Below are 14190 nucleotides of genomic sequence, written 5' to 3' on the forward strand. Positions count from 1 at the left end.
CCGACGACTGTCCGAACTTCCGTCGAGCTCTTGAACTCCCAACGTGATCATTGTCATGACTCCGGCGCAACTCCTGCTGCATGTCTTACTTTCATCGTAGTTAATCCTGTACACTTATCTCAACATATAGGTTAGACAACAAATGACAATTGACTTCATCATCAAAATCCGAGATTCAACAATAACCTCATACTCTCACATCAAAGCTTTCGGTTTACTAGCTTATTGCAAAGTGATAAAGATTCTCACGTGTTGACAATATGATGATACATCACATTGTATCAAATATATCAACAATTTGATGCTTCCATTGAACAATTGATCCATATTAATATCAACTCAATACTACCCTAGACATCATATTAGTCGGGACCCTCTAATCTCATCAACATGAGCCTTCGTACTATAACCATAATGTTTAGTGATTCAACGAACATCTCGATGATTGAATAATGGATAATATCTTTTATGTAATTGTCCTACAGATTAACACTACATTTAACTCAGATGATTAGTCGAGCTCACTCTAAAAAGACTCTAGGTATATTGCTTAAATCCTCTTAGAACAACTTAAGGTCACAACATATTCCTACTTTAGCATGAAAGAAATATTTGTCAAACACACTCATAATATAGTTTTTATAAGATCTTTACCTAAAACCTCCTATCTCTTGATATTAGACTAATGACAAGCTTAGATGTCGAATTTGGATAAATTTTAAATACTTAGCATATCGAACAATCAAATTTATAATAATAATATATTTACAAATCTTGACCTAATCGAGAAGATGCAGGTGAGGGTGCATCCAAAGAATTTAACCTACAAGTACACTATGACAAAATGTAATATTCAAAAAATCTAATAATATCTACTAAAGCTCAGAGATTTAGTATCGAGAAAGGTTGATGAAAGTGACTCGGTTCATTCTTAAAAAATCTTACTTCTAAATGAGGATTTTATTGAGTTTTCGAGGAGGTTCGAAAAGGATATACAAACTCTATATGCTTGGAGGTCTAGACATTACTTAAACTAGGAACATCAAACATCTCAAAAAGTATTTTTCTTAAGGGAAGATTTAATTTGAAAAGTAGTCATAACAAAAATGTACATAAAAGTTTGTAAAAGTAGTATTCTAGTGCAAAGCAAAATTTTTGTACAATTATAGTTGGGAGCCTTTTAAATTCCAAGCATATGATAGAAGAAGACTCCTGTTAAAAAAAATAAAAATTAGGCACTTCCACTGCCTTGGTGTCATCAACCACAACTATGTATTGGATGTCATTTGCACGGAACCATATAACCAAGGTATTTGTTACATGTTTTTGATTTTTTTATTATTATTTTAAATTATTTATTATTTTAAGTGTTTTTTTATAGGTAACTTGTACGAGGTAAGAAATAGTCTTGTCAGTCCCATTTTGATTTATTGTTAGTATTTTTAATTTTTATTTGTCTTGTAAAATTTAGAAATGTTTAAACTTTATGTAAAGATAAAAAAATACTAAAATAACTTTATTCTCATATACCACAAGTTGATTTTTGACTGTTAGTCTCGTAAAATATTAGTTACCTCAGCCCCTTGGAACACCTTAGTAGTATCTAGTTGGATGAAATCTTAGTTATATGTTTAAGGGGTAGTGCGATATTTTTAATTTTCCTACTTTAATTATATGATGGTTGGCAATGATTTTTTTTTTATAATAGAATGTTTGAAAAAGAATAAAAATAATAACTAAGATAATATAAAAAATCTTGTATAGTTATTAAACTCACTCTGGCTTAGGGAGCGAAGTCTTAGAATAAAGCCTCACACCTCTATACATCTCATATGTAGACAATGAAATTATTTTATTAAAAAAATAATTATGACCTGACACCATTCATACACAATGTGAGAACAAAATTTGATTCATTGATCATTTTTATGATCTCCATTACAATATTCTAGCCCCTTTTGTAGATCAAAGCATAAGGATAAAAAAAGAAAATAAAAATAAAAGATTTTTAATCTTTAATCAAGAATGGATTTTATTTTTTTATTTTTTTACATTTACTTTCTTTTACTAGTTGTTGTCTTGTGATAACTTGTTACATATGCAAAATATCTCTAAATTAATCAAATTTATTTTTTTTGATAAATCAATTAAGTTGCCAATGTATCATATGCTTTCACCTTGTAAGAACTTGCCCTTTGGCTAGATAAAAAATATTGATAGTAAATCTGATGCAGGACGAGTGATAGTGATTTTTTTATAATAGAGAAATAGAAAGTGATGAAAAAATATAATAATTGAGAGATAATATTAAAAAATTAGATAATTATCGGAATCACTTTGGCTAAAGGAGCTAACTCTTTGGATGAGTGTCTCACACCTCTACACATCTCACACGTAGAAGATGAAATCATTTCATCGATAAAAATAATTATGGCCTCACAATAATGTGGGAACATAACTAAATTCATGGATTCATTTCTAATGATCTCTATTATAATGTTCTAGCCTTTTTTATATTCTTAAGTACAAGGATTAATCAGAAAAAAATATAAATAAATAAAATTATAATTGTATCAAACTTGATTTAAAAAATAATATTCTTCTCTTGATGATATTCTTGATTGTTAAACTTCCATTTTTGTAGAGATAGATCTTTTAGTCAAGATTTGTAATATTCAATCAAGAACAAATTTAATTTCTTTTTTTTTGTTTTCTTTTTCTTATTATTAAGTAGATGTTGTCATATGATAACTTATAACAAGTATAAAATACCTTTAAACTAATCAATTTTATTTTATTAATAAATCAAGTATTTTTTCCTACCTCATGTTTTTTGTTTGATAAAAATATTAAATAACATTGGGCTTATACCTACATTTGGAACCCCTTTTTATGTACGATTGTTTAGCAAATTTGCAAGAGACTTTTATGCATAAAAAAAGCTAATTACTTTGTTTTATTTGTGATCTCTATTATATTACCCTTTTTGTATGTAAGGGTGGCATATTACTTGTATGTTTATCTTTTGAATATTTTTTTTTCTCTATGTAGACTCTTCATGGATCTACAATATTAAAGTTTATGTTTATCTTTGTAGATGAATATCACTTAGGTATTGCATGCATAAGACAATCCTAGCTAAAGATGTGACAAGACAATATCAAAGTTAGTCAAGTAAATATTAAATTTATCATGACAGAGTTGCATGATAAATAATAGTACTATTGTACAAGAGAGCAATAGTATTTATTACATGAGAGAAATAAATTAAAACTCTTGCAGAAATTAGTAAAGTCGCTTAATAGGAACATGACATTTGCAATGATAATCCATAGAGTAAGAGTTTTTTAACTCGGAAGAGAGACAATTTGAAAGGTAGCCTAAACAACATAGAAGCACTAAAGGAAGAATGGTTAGAATCCTAACTGATTAGCTAGAGATCCAAGTCGAAAGATTAATGGATGATATGAGAGAATTAGTGCAATACTTACAAGAGCAAGCAAGGAAATTTATGGCTCGTGTCGATACTCATGTAAGTAATGCATGAGAATAGATGATAGTCTCATAGCATTGAGAGTAAGGGCTCCAAAATTGAAGAGTTACTAGGGTACTCAGGATGTTAGAGAGTTAGAAAATTTTCTTTTCAATATAGACCTGTACTTTCAAGTGATGCTATCTGAATCAAAAGATGCCAAAATTATAGTGATCTATATGTTGGGAGAAAATGTTCAAAGATCATTGTAATATCCATACTTGGGATGCCTTGAAGAGGGAATTATGAACTCAATTCATTCAAGAGAACACATAGTTTGTCCGATGATGAAAGTTATAATACCTTCGCTAGACCTGTACAATTTAGGATTATGTAAAATAATTTTTTAATTAATATTGGACATCCAAGAAATATTAACTTTTTAGCTTCCTTGATGGTATAAAACTATAGGCTCAACATAAGTTGCAACATAGGTAGAACTACTCAAATTTCTCTTCAAAGATGATAATGAAAAAAAAGTACTCAACGGCTCAAGTTTGTCCATTCTTTAAATGAGTAATAATTGTCGCTCATATTATTTGTTTATATATCTTGTTTGATATTTTTTTATAATATTTTCTCACTATCTATTTACCTAGAGAATATGAAATTGAGGTAAAAAATATTCAATCAGTGGTTTGATAAACGTGGAAGTATATTTACAAATAATTTTTATTTATAAAATTAATAGTTATTAATATTTTTTTTCCTATAACTTAAATGCAAGAAGTGGATAATCAACTTATGTCATTAGAATATAATTTGATGCAAGAAGTCACAAGCTTTAGTGGATATATTGTAAATAATTTTCATGTCCATACTAGAATCATGAAAAGCATAAGCAATCACAAAATAGTAAAGTATTGGTGAAAAGAGAACCTGACAATAACATTATTAAATTTCTTTAGTGTTTTAATTGATATTATTGACTTGTGTTATATCGTGGGTTATCAGGTTGTGTCGTTGAAGTATCATTGATTTGATGTTGATTCTATAGAAAGAAGAATTATTATTGATGATTATGGTTTTATCATGATAAATTTGCTTAGGACTTTAAGAGAGGGGAGAACTAATCCCTTTGTTCTCTCAAGCCATGTTAAACAAGTCTATTACATTAAAAATAATAATGATTCTATATACTGTTGTACAGAGTGAGCCTCGAGATTTTTATAATGTGTCAACCAGAGATGAATTCTAATGTGAAAAAGAAATCAGTGAAGAACAAGAAAATGAGCCAATTCAACAAAGGAAATCTTCAAACACTAATGGTCATGCCTACGATGAAAGGAAGTCATATTAGTGATTTGATTTGGGAAAGAAATGATCTTCAAGCGTCAACTATTGATATGAGTAGACTATAAGGCAATTGATGACAATGATAAAAAGTATGATACTGAAGATTCCATAGATAATGAAGGTGGAGATAGTGATGACAGTGAAGATGTGCTTGTTAATTAATGAAGAAGATTAAGACATTATTAGTTCCAGACAATTTTATCTTTGCATTACTGTTCTTCAGAAGTCACAGATTTTGAACATTACTATCCTTATCTTTCTTTTGATTTCTATAAGGCTGGTTGTAATGATTTTGAACAGTATAGTTTGTAATTGAATGTTTCCAGCATCACATTCTGTTTTGATATTTTAGAATTAAATACTCATTTAGTTCCAATGCAGGACAGGATCCCCACACTGCCTTTAAGGTTATTATAGCTTCTCCATTCAGTCCGAAGCATTTTCTTTAATTTCAGTTCTGATCAACATTTACTTCGTGACTATTGCAAACACAACACACTGCCTAGAGAGAGAAGTTCCAAGAGAAGAAACAGTGGTTTTGACTTTGGGCAGATATAATATCTTTGCAGTTATTAGTGGATACGATTGTTTTTAGTTGCTCTTGAAACCTAAGCCATGGCTTTAATTATATAAATAATTGCCTAATGTTTCAATAGACTGTAGCAACTTACCAAACATGGCTAATAGAGATAGGCATCGACGCAAAGGTATAGAAGTTTCTGCTGCAATGGCACAAGAGGAAGAGGAAGAGGAAGTATCGGTGCCAAGTGCGAAGATAACTAACTTATCAAGCAAGCACTCACGAGTCAAGTGAAGATGTTATTCTACTGATATTGGTAAGATGTCTTCCACTTTTGACATTCTATCATTTCATGTTGTTCGATATTATAAATTTTTATTAGAATATTATTCAAGTGGAAAGATACTGATTGATATTTCCTAAGGTTAGGATTCTGATTAAATTTTACAATGGTAAAATATGAGTTATCTTGAATAAAAATTTTTAATGCTCCTTTGAATGTCAAGAATTGGGATAACATCCGCTTGAATATTTAATGTTATCTTTTTTATAATTTCTGCTGTTTATATTTAAGTGCTAATTGTCATTTTGTAGATTTAAAAAAATAAATCATAAACTTCATTTACAGAATTTTTTAATTTTGAATTTAAATTCATATCTTTACAATACCAAAAATATTTTTTTACTAAAAGAAACATCTTTTTGGTACTACCATAAGTGATAAAAAGTTTTCTCCACTCAAACTTTAGATCTATTATAAAGTAATAAATTACTTTAAAAATAAATATAGGATCAAAATATATCAATAATCATATACAAGTGAGAAACTTTAAAAAATCATAAAAATAATCTTTAATCATTGTGAAACATATAAAAATATCAATAATTTAATATAAAAATATATTCTTTTATTATAAAATTTATATATTAAAAATATAATAATTCCTATATAGTAAATAAAATCTGTAACACATATAGAATAGTCGGATAATAAAGACGTATATCACATTCCGTAGTGCACTCCATAAGATGGATACCTCCCAATAACAAATAGAGAGAACCTATATCGCACTCCTAACAACGAATAGAGTGATATTCCTCACCAACCCAAGTGGGGACATATTCCTCCCAATAGTAAATGGAGGAACTATCTAACTGTCATATCTAATGGCCCACTAATCCTCGAAGGCAATCACCCTACTTACCCTCGGTAAGAGTACATAAATAACTATGATCATTCATTTACATTCATTTATTCATGCATACATATAAAAAATAGTATGATAAAATATTATAAAGGACTATGCTTGATGTATGATCTACTAGAATATGTCTATTAGTGGCTCCACACTATAATGGGCTCGAAGCTCCTTTCATAGGTTGCACTTCCAATGTAAACCACTAGCATAATCACATATATTACATGACAATAATCACATCAATATTATAAACTTAATTAATAAATAAAAAGTTAATAATTATTTCTAAATAATACTTTTAGATAAAATTATTAGGTTCACCAAATCATAAAAACATAAAACATCAATCTCTTAATAATTCTCAATTAGCTAAAACCCTAATTGGAATAACTCAATTAATTTAAATCAAACTCAATTCAATTAAGACATAGCGGAACTAATCTCAAATTATCTTAAATTAGTCTAATTTAGATTTGATTAATTTTAATTAGGTTAAATAGATTTGAACTAGTCTGGTTTAGAATTACTCTAAATCGGCATGAATCGGTCAAACTTGTTTGATTCAATCAATCAACGAGCTCAAAGCGAGAGAAAATTAAAGCATATTATATTATGCCGACCTATACTAAATTGACCCACTTGAGTCTTTGATGGGTCGCGTGCCTTGCACATGACTATCCCAAATAATAGGTTGAGTTAAGGTACAATGAGCTTGATAGAGCAATGACAATATATCTAATGTCAATCGCATAGTTGGGCGGGTCTAGCTTCACAGGCAAAGTTGAGCCTCACTGATGAGTTGGGCTAAGCTTTATCATTGAACTGGACCACGCTTGGATCGCAGGTTGAGTCATGTCTCGCTATTGCGACCCCAGTCCAGAAAGCTCTCTCCGAGCCCCACGAAACTAACTGCGTAGCGGTCACGGCAAATTCCGAGCCCCAAAACCAATGCCTCGGAGGTTTACGGGAGAGGTTTTCGTCGCTCGGGGCGCAAAAAGGCATGCAACATGAGGTCTTCCTAGGGGGTGACCCAACCTAGTACTACTCTCGCCCAAGCACACTTAACATCGAAGTTCTAATGGGATCCGGTGCTTTAGTGCTGGTATGATCGCACTCGTTCTGTGTGCGTCGTCCCTCGCCTTTGTGCACGTCACGGACGGCGTATCGATGATTTGAGCCCCTTGTGCGCCCTGAAACCACTCGAATGATCTCGAAATCGCTATTGTGGAAAGCTCTCTCCGAGCCCCACGAGACTGACAGCGTAGCGGTCACAACAAATTCCAAGGCCCAAAACCATCGCCTAGGAGGTCTACGGGAGAGGTTTTCGTCGCTCGGGGCGTAAAAAGGAGTATAACATGAGGACTTCCCAAGGGGTCACCCATCCTAGTACTACTCTCGCCCAAGCACACTTAACTTTAAAGTTCTGATGGAATCCAGTGCTTTAGTGCTAGTATGATCGCACTTATTTTGTGTGTGTCGTCCCTCGCCTTTGTGCACGTTGGGGATGGCATATTGATGATTGGAGCCCCTTGCGTGCCGCAAAAGCTCTCAAACGATCTAGGAATCGCTATTGTTGGATCTCTCCGATGCCCACGAGGTCGATTGTGTACCGAACACGACAAGCGTGCGTCGAAACCATCGGGACTTTCTCGAACGAACTCGGAATCGCTATTGCGACCCCAGTCCGGAAAGCTCTCTCCGAACCCCACAAGACTGACTGCGTAGCGGTCATGGCAAATTCCAAGGCCCAAAACCAACACCTCGAAGGTCTACGGGAGAGGTTTTCGTCGCTCGGGGTACAAAAAGGAGGGCAACACGAGGTCTTCCCAAGGGGTCACCCATCCTAGTACTACTCTCGCCCAAGCACGCTTAACTTCGGAGTTCTAATGGGATCCGATGCTTTAGTGCTGGTATGATCGCACCAATTTTGTGTGTGTCGTCCCTCGCCTTTGTGCACGTCGTGGACGGCGTATCGATGATCGGAGCCCCTTGCGTGCCCCGAAACCTCTCGAACAATCTCGGAATCGCTATTGTCGGATCTATCTGATGCCCACGAGGCTAACTGCGTACCGGACACGGCAAGCGCGCGCCGAAACCATCGGGACTTTCTCGAACAAACTCGGAATCGTTATTGCAATCCTAGTCCGGAATGCTCTCTACAAGCCCCATGAGACTGACTACATTGCGGTCATGGCAAATTCCGAGGCCCAAAACCATCGCCTCGGAGGTCGAAGGGAGAGGTTTTTGTCGCTCGGGGAGCAAAAAGGAGTGCCTTAACATCGAAGTTCTAATGGGATTTGGTACTTTAGTGCTGGTATAATCGCACTCGTTTTGTGTGCGTCGTCCCTCGCCTTTATGCACATCGCGGACAGCGTATTGACGACCAGAGCCCCTTGTGCGCCCTGAAACCTCTCGAACGATATCGAAATCGCTATCGTCGGATCTCTCCGATGCCCATGAGGCTGACTGTGTACCGGACACGACAAGTGCGCGCCGAAACCATCGGGACTGTGACCCTAGTTTGGAAAGCTCTGTCCGAGTCCCAGAACCATCGCCTCGAAGGTCTACGGGAGAGGATTTCGTCGCTCGGGGCACAAAAAGGAGTGCAACATGAGGACTTCCCAGGGGGTCACCCACGCTTAACTTCAGAGTTCTAATGGGATCCGGTGCTTTAGTGCTGGTATGATCGCACTCGATTTATGTGTATCGTCCCTCGCCTTTATGCACGTCGTGGATAGCGAATCGACGACCGAAGATCTCGGAGTCGCTATTGTCAGATATCTCCGATGCCCACGAGGCCGACTGCGTACCGGACACGGCAAGCGTGCGCTGAAACCATTGGGACTTTCTCGAATGAACTCGTAATTGCTATTGCGACCCCAGTTTGGAAAGCTCTCTCCGAGCCCCACGAGACTGACTGTATAGCGGTCATGGCAAATTCCGAGGCCCAAAACCATCGCCTTGGAGGTCGACGGGAGAGGTTTTCGTAGCTCGGGGCATAAAAAGGAGTGCAACACGAGGTCTTCCCACGGGGTCACCCATCCTAGTACGACTCTCACCCAAGCACGCTTAACATTGGGGTTTTGATGGGATCCGATGCTTTAGTGCTTGTATGCTCGTACTCATTTTGTGTGCATCGTCCCTCGCCTTTGTGCATGTCGCAGATGGCGTATTGAATACCGGAGCCCCTTGCGCACCCTAAAACCACTCGAACGATCTCGGGATTGCTATTATTAGATCTCTTCGTTGCCCACTAGGCCGACTGCGTACCGGACACGGCAAGCGCGCGCTGAAACAATCGAGACTTTCTCAAATGAACTCGGAATCTCTATTGCAACACCAGTCCGGAAAGCTCTCTCCGAGCCCCACGAGACTGAATGCGTAGCGGTCACAGCAAATTCCGAAGCCCAAAACCATCACCTCGGAGGTCGATGGGAGAGGTTTTCATCGCTCGGGGAGCAAAAAGGAGTGCAACATGAGGTCTTCCTAGGGGGTCATCCATCCTAGTACTACTCTCACCTAAGCACGCATAACAGTGGGGTTTTAATAGGATCCGGTGCTTTAGTGCTTGTATGCTCGCACTCATTCTGTGTGCGTCGTCCCTCGCCTTTGTGCATGTCATGGATGGCGTATCGAATACCGGAGCCCCTTGTGCGCCCTAAAAGCACTCCAACGATCTGGGAATCGTTATTGTCAGATCTCTTTGTTGCCCACTAGGCCAACTGCGTACCGGACACGACAAGCACGCTCTGAAACAATCGGGACTTTCTCGAATGAACTCGGAATCGCTATTGCGACCCCAGTCTGGAAAGCTATCTTTGAGCCCTACGAGACTAAATGCGTAACGGTCACAGCAAATTCCGAGGCCCAAAACCATCGCCTCGGAGGTCTACGGGAGAGGTTTTCGTCACATGGGGTGCAAAAAGGAGTGCAACAAGAGGACTTCCCATGGGGTCACCAATCCTAGTACTACTCTCGCCCAAGCATGCTTAACATCAAAGTTCTGATGGGATCCAGTGCTTTAGTGTTGGTATGATCGCACTCATTTTGTGTGTGTCGTCCCTAGCCTCTGTGCACGTCGCAGACGGCGTATTGATGACCGGAGCCCTTGCACACCCCAAAACCACTCGTATGATCTTGGAATCGCTATTGTCAGATCTCTCCGATGCCCATGAGGCCGACTATGTACCGGACACGACATGCGTGCCCCAAAGCCATCGAGACTTTGTTGAACGAACTCGGAATCACTATTGCGACCCCAGTCCGGAAAGCTCTCTCCGAGCCCCACGAGACTGACTGTGTAGCGTTCATGGCAAATTCCATGGCCCAAAACCATCGCCTCGGAGGTCTACGGGAGAGGTTTTCGTCGCTAGACGTGCAAAAAGGAGTGCAACACAAGGACTTCCCAGTGGGTAACCCATCCTAGTACTACTATCGCCCAAGCACGCTTAACATCAGAGTTCTGATGGGATTCGGTGCTTTAGTACTGGTATGATTGCACTCATTCTGTGTGCGTCGACCCTCACTTTTGTGCACGTCGCGGACGGCGTATTGATGATCGGAGCCCCTTGCGTGCCCTGAAACCACTCGAATGATCTCGGAATCGCTATTGTCAGATCTCTCCGATGACCACGAGGCCGACTGCGTACCGGACAGGGCAAGCGTGCGCCGAAACCATCGGGACTTTCTTGAACGAACTCGTAATCACTATTGCGACCCCAGTCCGGAAAGCTCTCTCCGAGCCCCACGAGACTCACTGCGTAGCGGTCACGGCAAATTCCGAGGCCAAAACCATCGCCTCGAAGGTCGACGGGAGAGGTTTTCGTCACTCGAGGCGCAAAAAGGAGTGCAACAACGAGGTCTTCCCAGGGGGTCACCCATCCTAGTACTACTCTCACCCAAGCACGCTTAAAATTAGAGTTCTGATGGGATCTGGTGCTTTAGTGGTGGTATTATCGCACTCATTTTGTGTGCGTTGTCCCTTGCCTTTGTGCACATCGCGGACGGGATATCGATGACCGGAGCCCCTTGCGCGCCCCGAAACCACTCGAATGATCTCAAAATCGCTATTGTCAGATCTCTTCGATGCCCATGAGGCCGACTACGTACCGGACACGGCAAGCGCGCGCCGAAAGCTCTCTTCGAGCCCCACGAGACTGACGTCGTAGCGGTCACGGCAAATTCTGAGTCCCAAAACCATCGCCTCGGAGGTCTACGGGAGAGGTTTTCGTCGCTCGGGGCGTAAAAAGTAGTGCAACACGAGGTCTTCCCAGGGGGTCACCCATCCTAGTACTACTCTCGCCCATGCACACTTAAAATCGAAGTTCTAATGGGATCCGGTGCTTTAGTGCTGGTATGATCGCACTCATTTTGTTTGCGTCGTCCCTCGCCTTTGTGCACGTCGTGGATGGCATATCGATGATCGGAGCCCCTTGCGCACCCCGAAACCTCTCGAACGATCTCGAAATCACTATTGTCAGATCTCTCTGATGCCCACGAGGCCGACTGCGTAACGGACACGGCATGCGCATGCCGAAACCATCGGGACTTTCTCGAACGAACACGGAATCGCTATTGTGACCCTAGTCCGGAAAGCTCTCTCCGAGCCCCACGAGACTGAATGCGTAGCGGTCACGGCAAATTCAGAGGCCCAAAACCATCCCCTTGGAGGTCTACAGGAGAGGTTTTTATCGCTCGGGGTGCAAAAAGTGTTGGGAAATCTTGGGGGTGACATCATATGCACAGTGGAAGAACAAGAAAACAAAATCCCCGATTCCCAAAGAGATGTTCATCGTCGTGCGAAGATTGGTGCGCAAAGTCCGCGAAACTTAAAACTGCGTATAGAGTAGATTGTGTTACCTAGGGAGATTGTATATCCCTGTTTCCTTGCAGATCCTTAGGAGAGGGTGAAGGAGGTCAAGCGTCCTCCTCTCTAGCACTGATCCACACAGCAGGGTTGTGACGACGCTCCTCATAACTCCAGGCCTGCTCTGAGGTGGAGAGGGAGAGGAGAATAGGAAAGACAAGCAAAGACTCTAGCCCATGAGGCTCTGAATCCCTCCTATTTATAGAGGTCCCCTATCAAACCCTAATGGGTCCTCCCCTAGTGGGTATTGGATCTGCATCCAATAAGACAAGGGCTCCGTCGGATATCTCAGATCCGAACCTCTACTCATCGCAATACCTACCATATGTGTGTGACCCTCTAAGCCCAATATCGAGCTGGCCGTGAGTCATACCTGTCAGAACTCCTTCTAACTCAGTGAATTATTATCTCTGTAATAATTCACTCGACTCATCGACTACGGACGTACTAGGCCACTACGCCATAGTCCCCAAACGATACAGGGGAATCCAATCCATTGGACCTGTTTGTCCTCAGTTACCGTGTACCTATAATCCCTCATCCATTTAATATCCCAGAGACCGTATATCGAGCATGGTGTTGTCAGACCCATACGGTTTCTACTCGAGTCTCGCTCTAATCGGATTCTCCCGGAGAACTCTTTCTCTCTCAACCCGAATGACCCTGGCCAAGGATTTGTCGGAGCAAGAACACATGGGATATTCCTCTCATGACGCCGAGAGTGGATGATCCTCTATCGACACTCAATAGCTCTCGTAAGGTTGACTACCACTCCCAATGACCAGCTGTACTAGATTTGGGACAGCCAAACCTATAAGTCTGGTATCAAAGAGTGGAGCACTCATACAGGACATCCTTGGTGTCTCAAGTCTAAGGACCAGATACACCACTAGGACTACGGAATCACTGTCTAACAATAAGGCATCATCAACCATCCAGCATTCCGTAAGCGGATCAATCAGTGAACTCATTCTCCAATGAGCACCTGTACTGTATCCCTAGTGTCCCTACACGAGCAGCTATGAGACCAACTGCATCCATCATATGGACGGGTATACAGCACACTAGTCTGTCCGGTTATCACGATGTCCCTCTCGAGTAACCTATGACCGGGATTATTTAGGATATGTGTTTAAAGGTGAATCGATCTCATTATCACGATCTCATCACGATCCGATTCCCATTGCACAAATCCAAGGACATCACAATATATATATATATATATATATATATATATATATATATATATATATATATATATATATATATATATATATATATATATATATATATATATATATACATTTATGCAATAGTTATAAAGTGATATACGCCAAAATATAATAAGCAAAAAAATTCTGTATCAAGTCACACGTGCCATCACTCACGTGATTGGCTTGCTGGGCACCTATGACTAGCAATCTCCCACTTGACCTAAAGCCAATCACATATGTGTCTGATCCCCATCAGACCCCTGTGACGCTCAAAGACAATATGAGATAACGGCTTTGTCAGTGGATCTGCAATGTTATCTTCGGATGGAACTCTTTCCACTGCTACATCTCCTCGGGTTACGATCTCTCTGATAAGCTGGAACCTCCTCAGAACACTTCTGATGAGACCCGGGTCCCCTTATTTGAGTAATCGCCCTATAGTTGTCGCAATATAAGGAAATCGGCTCCTCGCTACCAGGCACGACTCCCAAATCTGTGATGAACGTTTTCACCCAGACTCCCTCCTGTGCTGCATCTGATGCAGCAATGTACTCCACCTCTGT

The 14190-nt window shown here is 39.6% G+C and overlaps 6 non-coding genes and 3 pseudogenes across 6 annotated transcripts; all 9 read right to left on the bottom strand.

Moving 5' to 3' along the window:
• Positions 1-7544: 7544 nt before the first annotated feature.
• LOC135647747 (5S ribosomal RNA) lies at positions 7545-7663 on the bottom strand. Its single transcript, XR_010500475.1, has one exon. It is a non-coding gene; the product is annotated as a 5S ribosomal RNA (ribosomal RNA).
• Positions 7664-7892: 229 nt separating this feature from the next.
• On the bottom strand, positions 7893-8011 carry LOC135647769 (5S ribosomal RNA). The gene has a single exon (XR_010500486.1). It is a non-coding gene; the product is annotated as a 5S ribosomal RNA (ribosomal RNA).
• A 341-nt stretch (positions 8012-8352) lies between these two features.
• On the bottom strand, positions 8353-8471 carry LOC135647478 (5S ribosomal RNA). The gene has a single exon (XR_010500215.1). It is a non-coding gene; the product is annotated as a 5S ribosomal RNA (ribosomal RNA).
• Positions 8472-9552: 1081 nt separating this feature from the next.
• LOC135647781 (5S ribosomal RNA) lies at positions 9553-9671 on the bottom strand (annotated as a pseudogene).
• A 341-nt stretch (positions 9672-10012) lies between these two features.
• Positions 10013-10131, bottom strand: LOC135647785 (5S ribosomal RNA; annotated as a pseudogene).
• A 341-nt stretch (positions 10132-10472) lies between these two features.
• LOC135647777 (5S ribosomal RNA) lies at positions 10473-10591 on the bottom strand (annotated as a pseudogene).
• A 340-nt stretch (positions 10592-10931) lies between these two features.
• On the bottom strand, positions 10932-11050 carry LOC135647748 (5S ribosomal RNA). The gene has a single exon (XR_010500476.1). It is a non-coding gene; the product is annotated as a 5S ribosomal RNA (ribosomal RNA).
• Positions 11051-11390: 340 nt separating this feature from the next.
• On the bottom strand, positions 11391-11510 carry LOC135647746 (5S ribosomal RNA). The gene has a single exon (XR_010500474.1). It is a non-coding gene; the product is annotated as a 5S ribosomal RNA (ribosomal RNA).
• A 285-nt stretch (positions 11511-11795) lies between these two features.
• LOC135647684 (5S ribosomal RNA) lies at positions 11796-11914 on the bottom strand. Its single transcript, XR_010500417.1, has one exon. It is a non-coding gene; the product is annotated as a 5S ribosomal RNA (ribosomal RNA).
• Positions 11915-14190: the final 2276 nt, after the last annotated feature.

This window comes from Musa acuminata, chromosome BXJ3-8, assembly GCF_036884655.1.
Source record: "Musa acuminata AAA Group cultivar baxijiao chromosome BXJ3-8, Cavendish_Baxijiao_AAA, whole genome shotgun sequence".
NCBI lineage: Eukaryota > Viridiplantae > Streptophyta > Magnoliopsida > Zingiberales > Musaceae > Musa > Musa acuminata.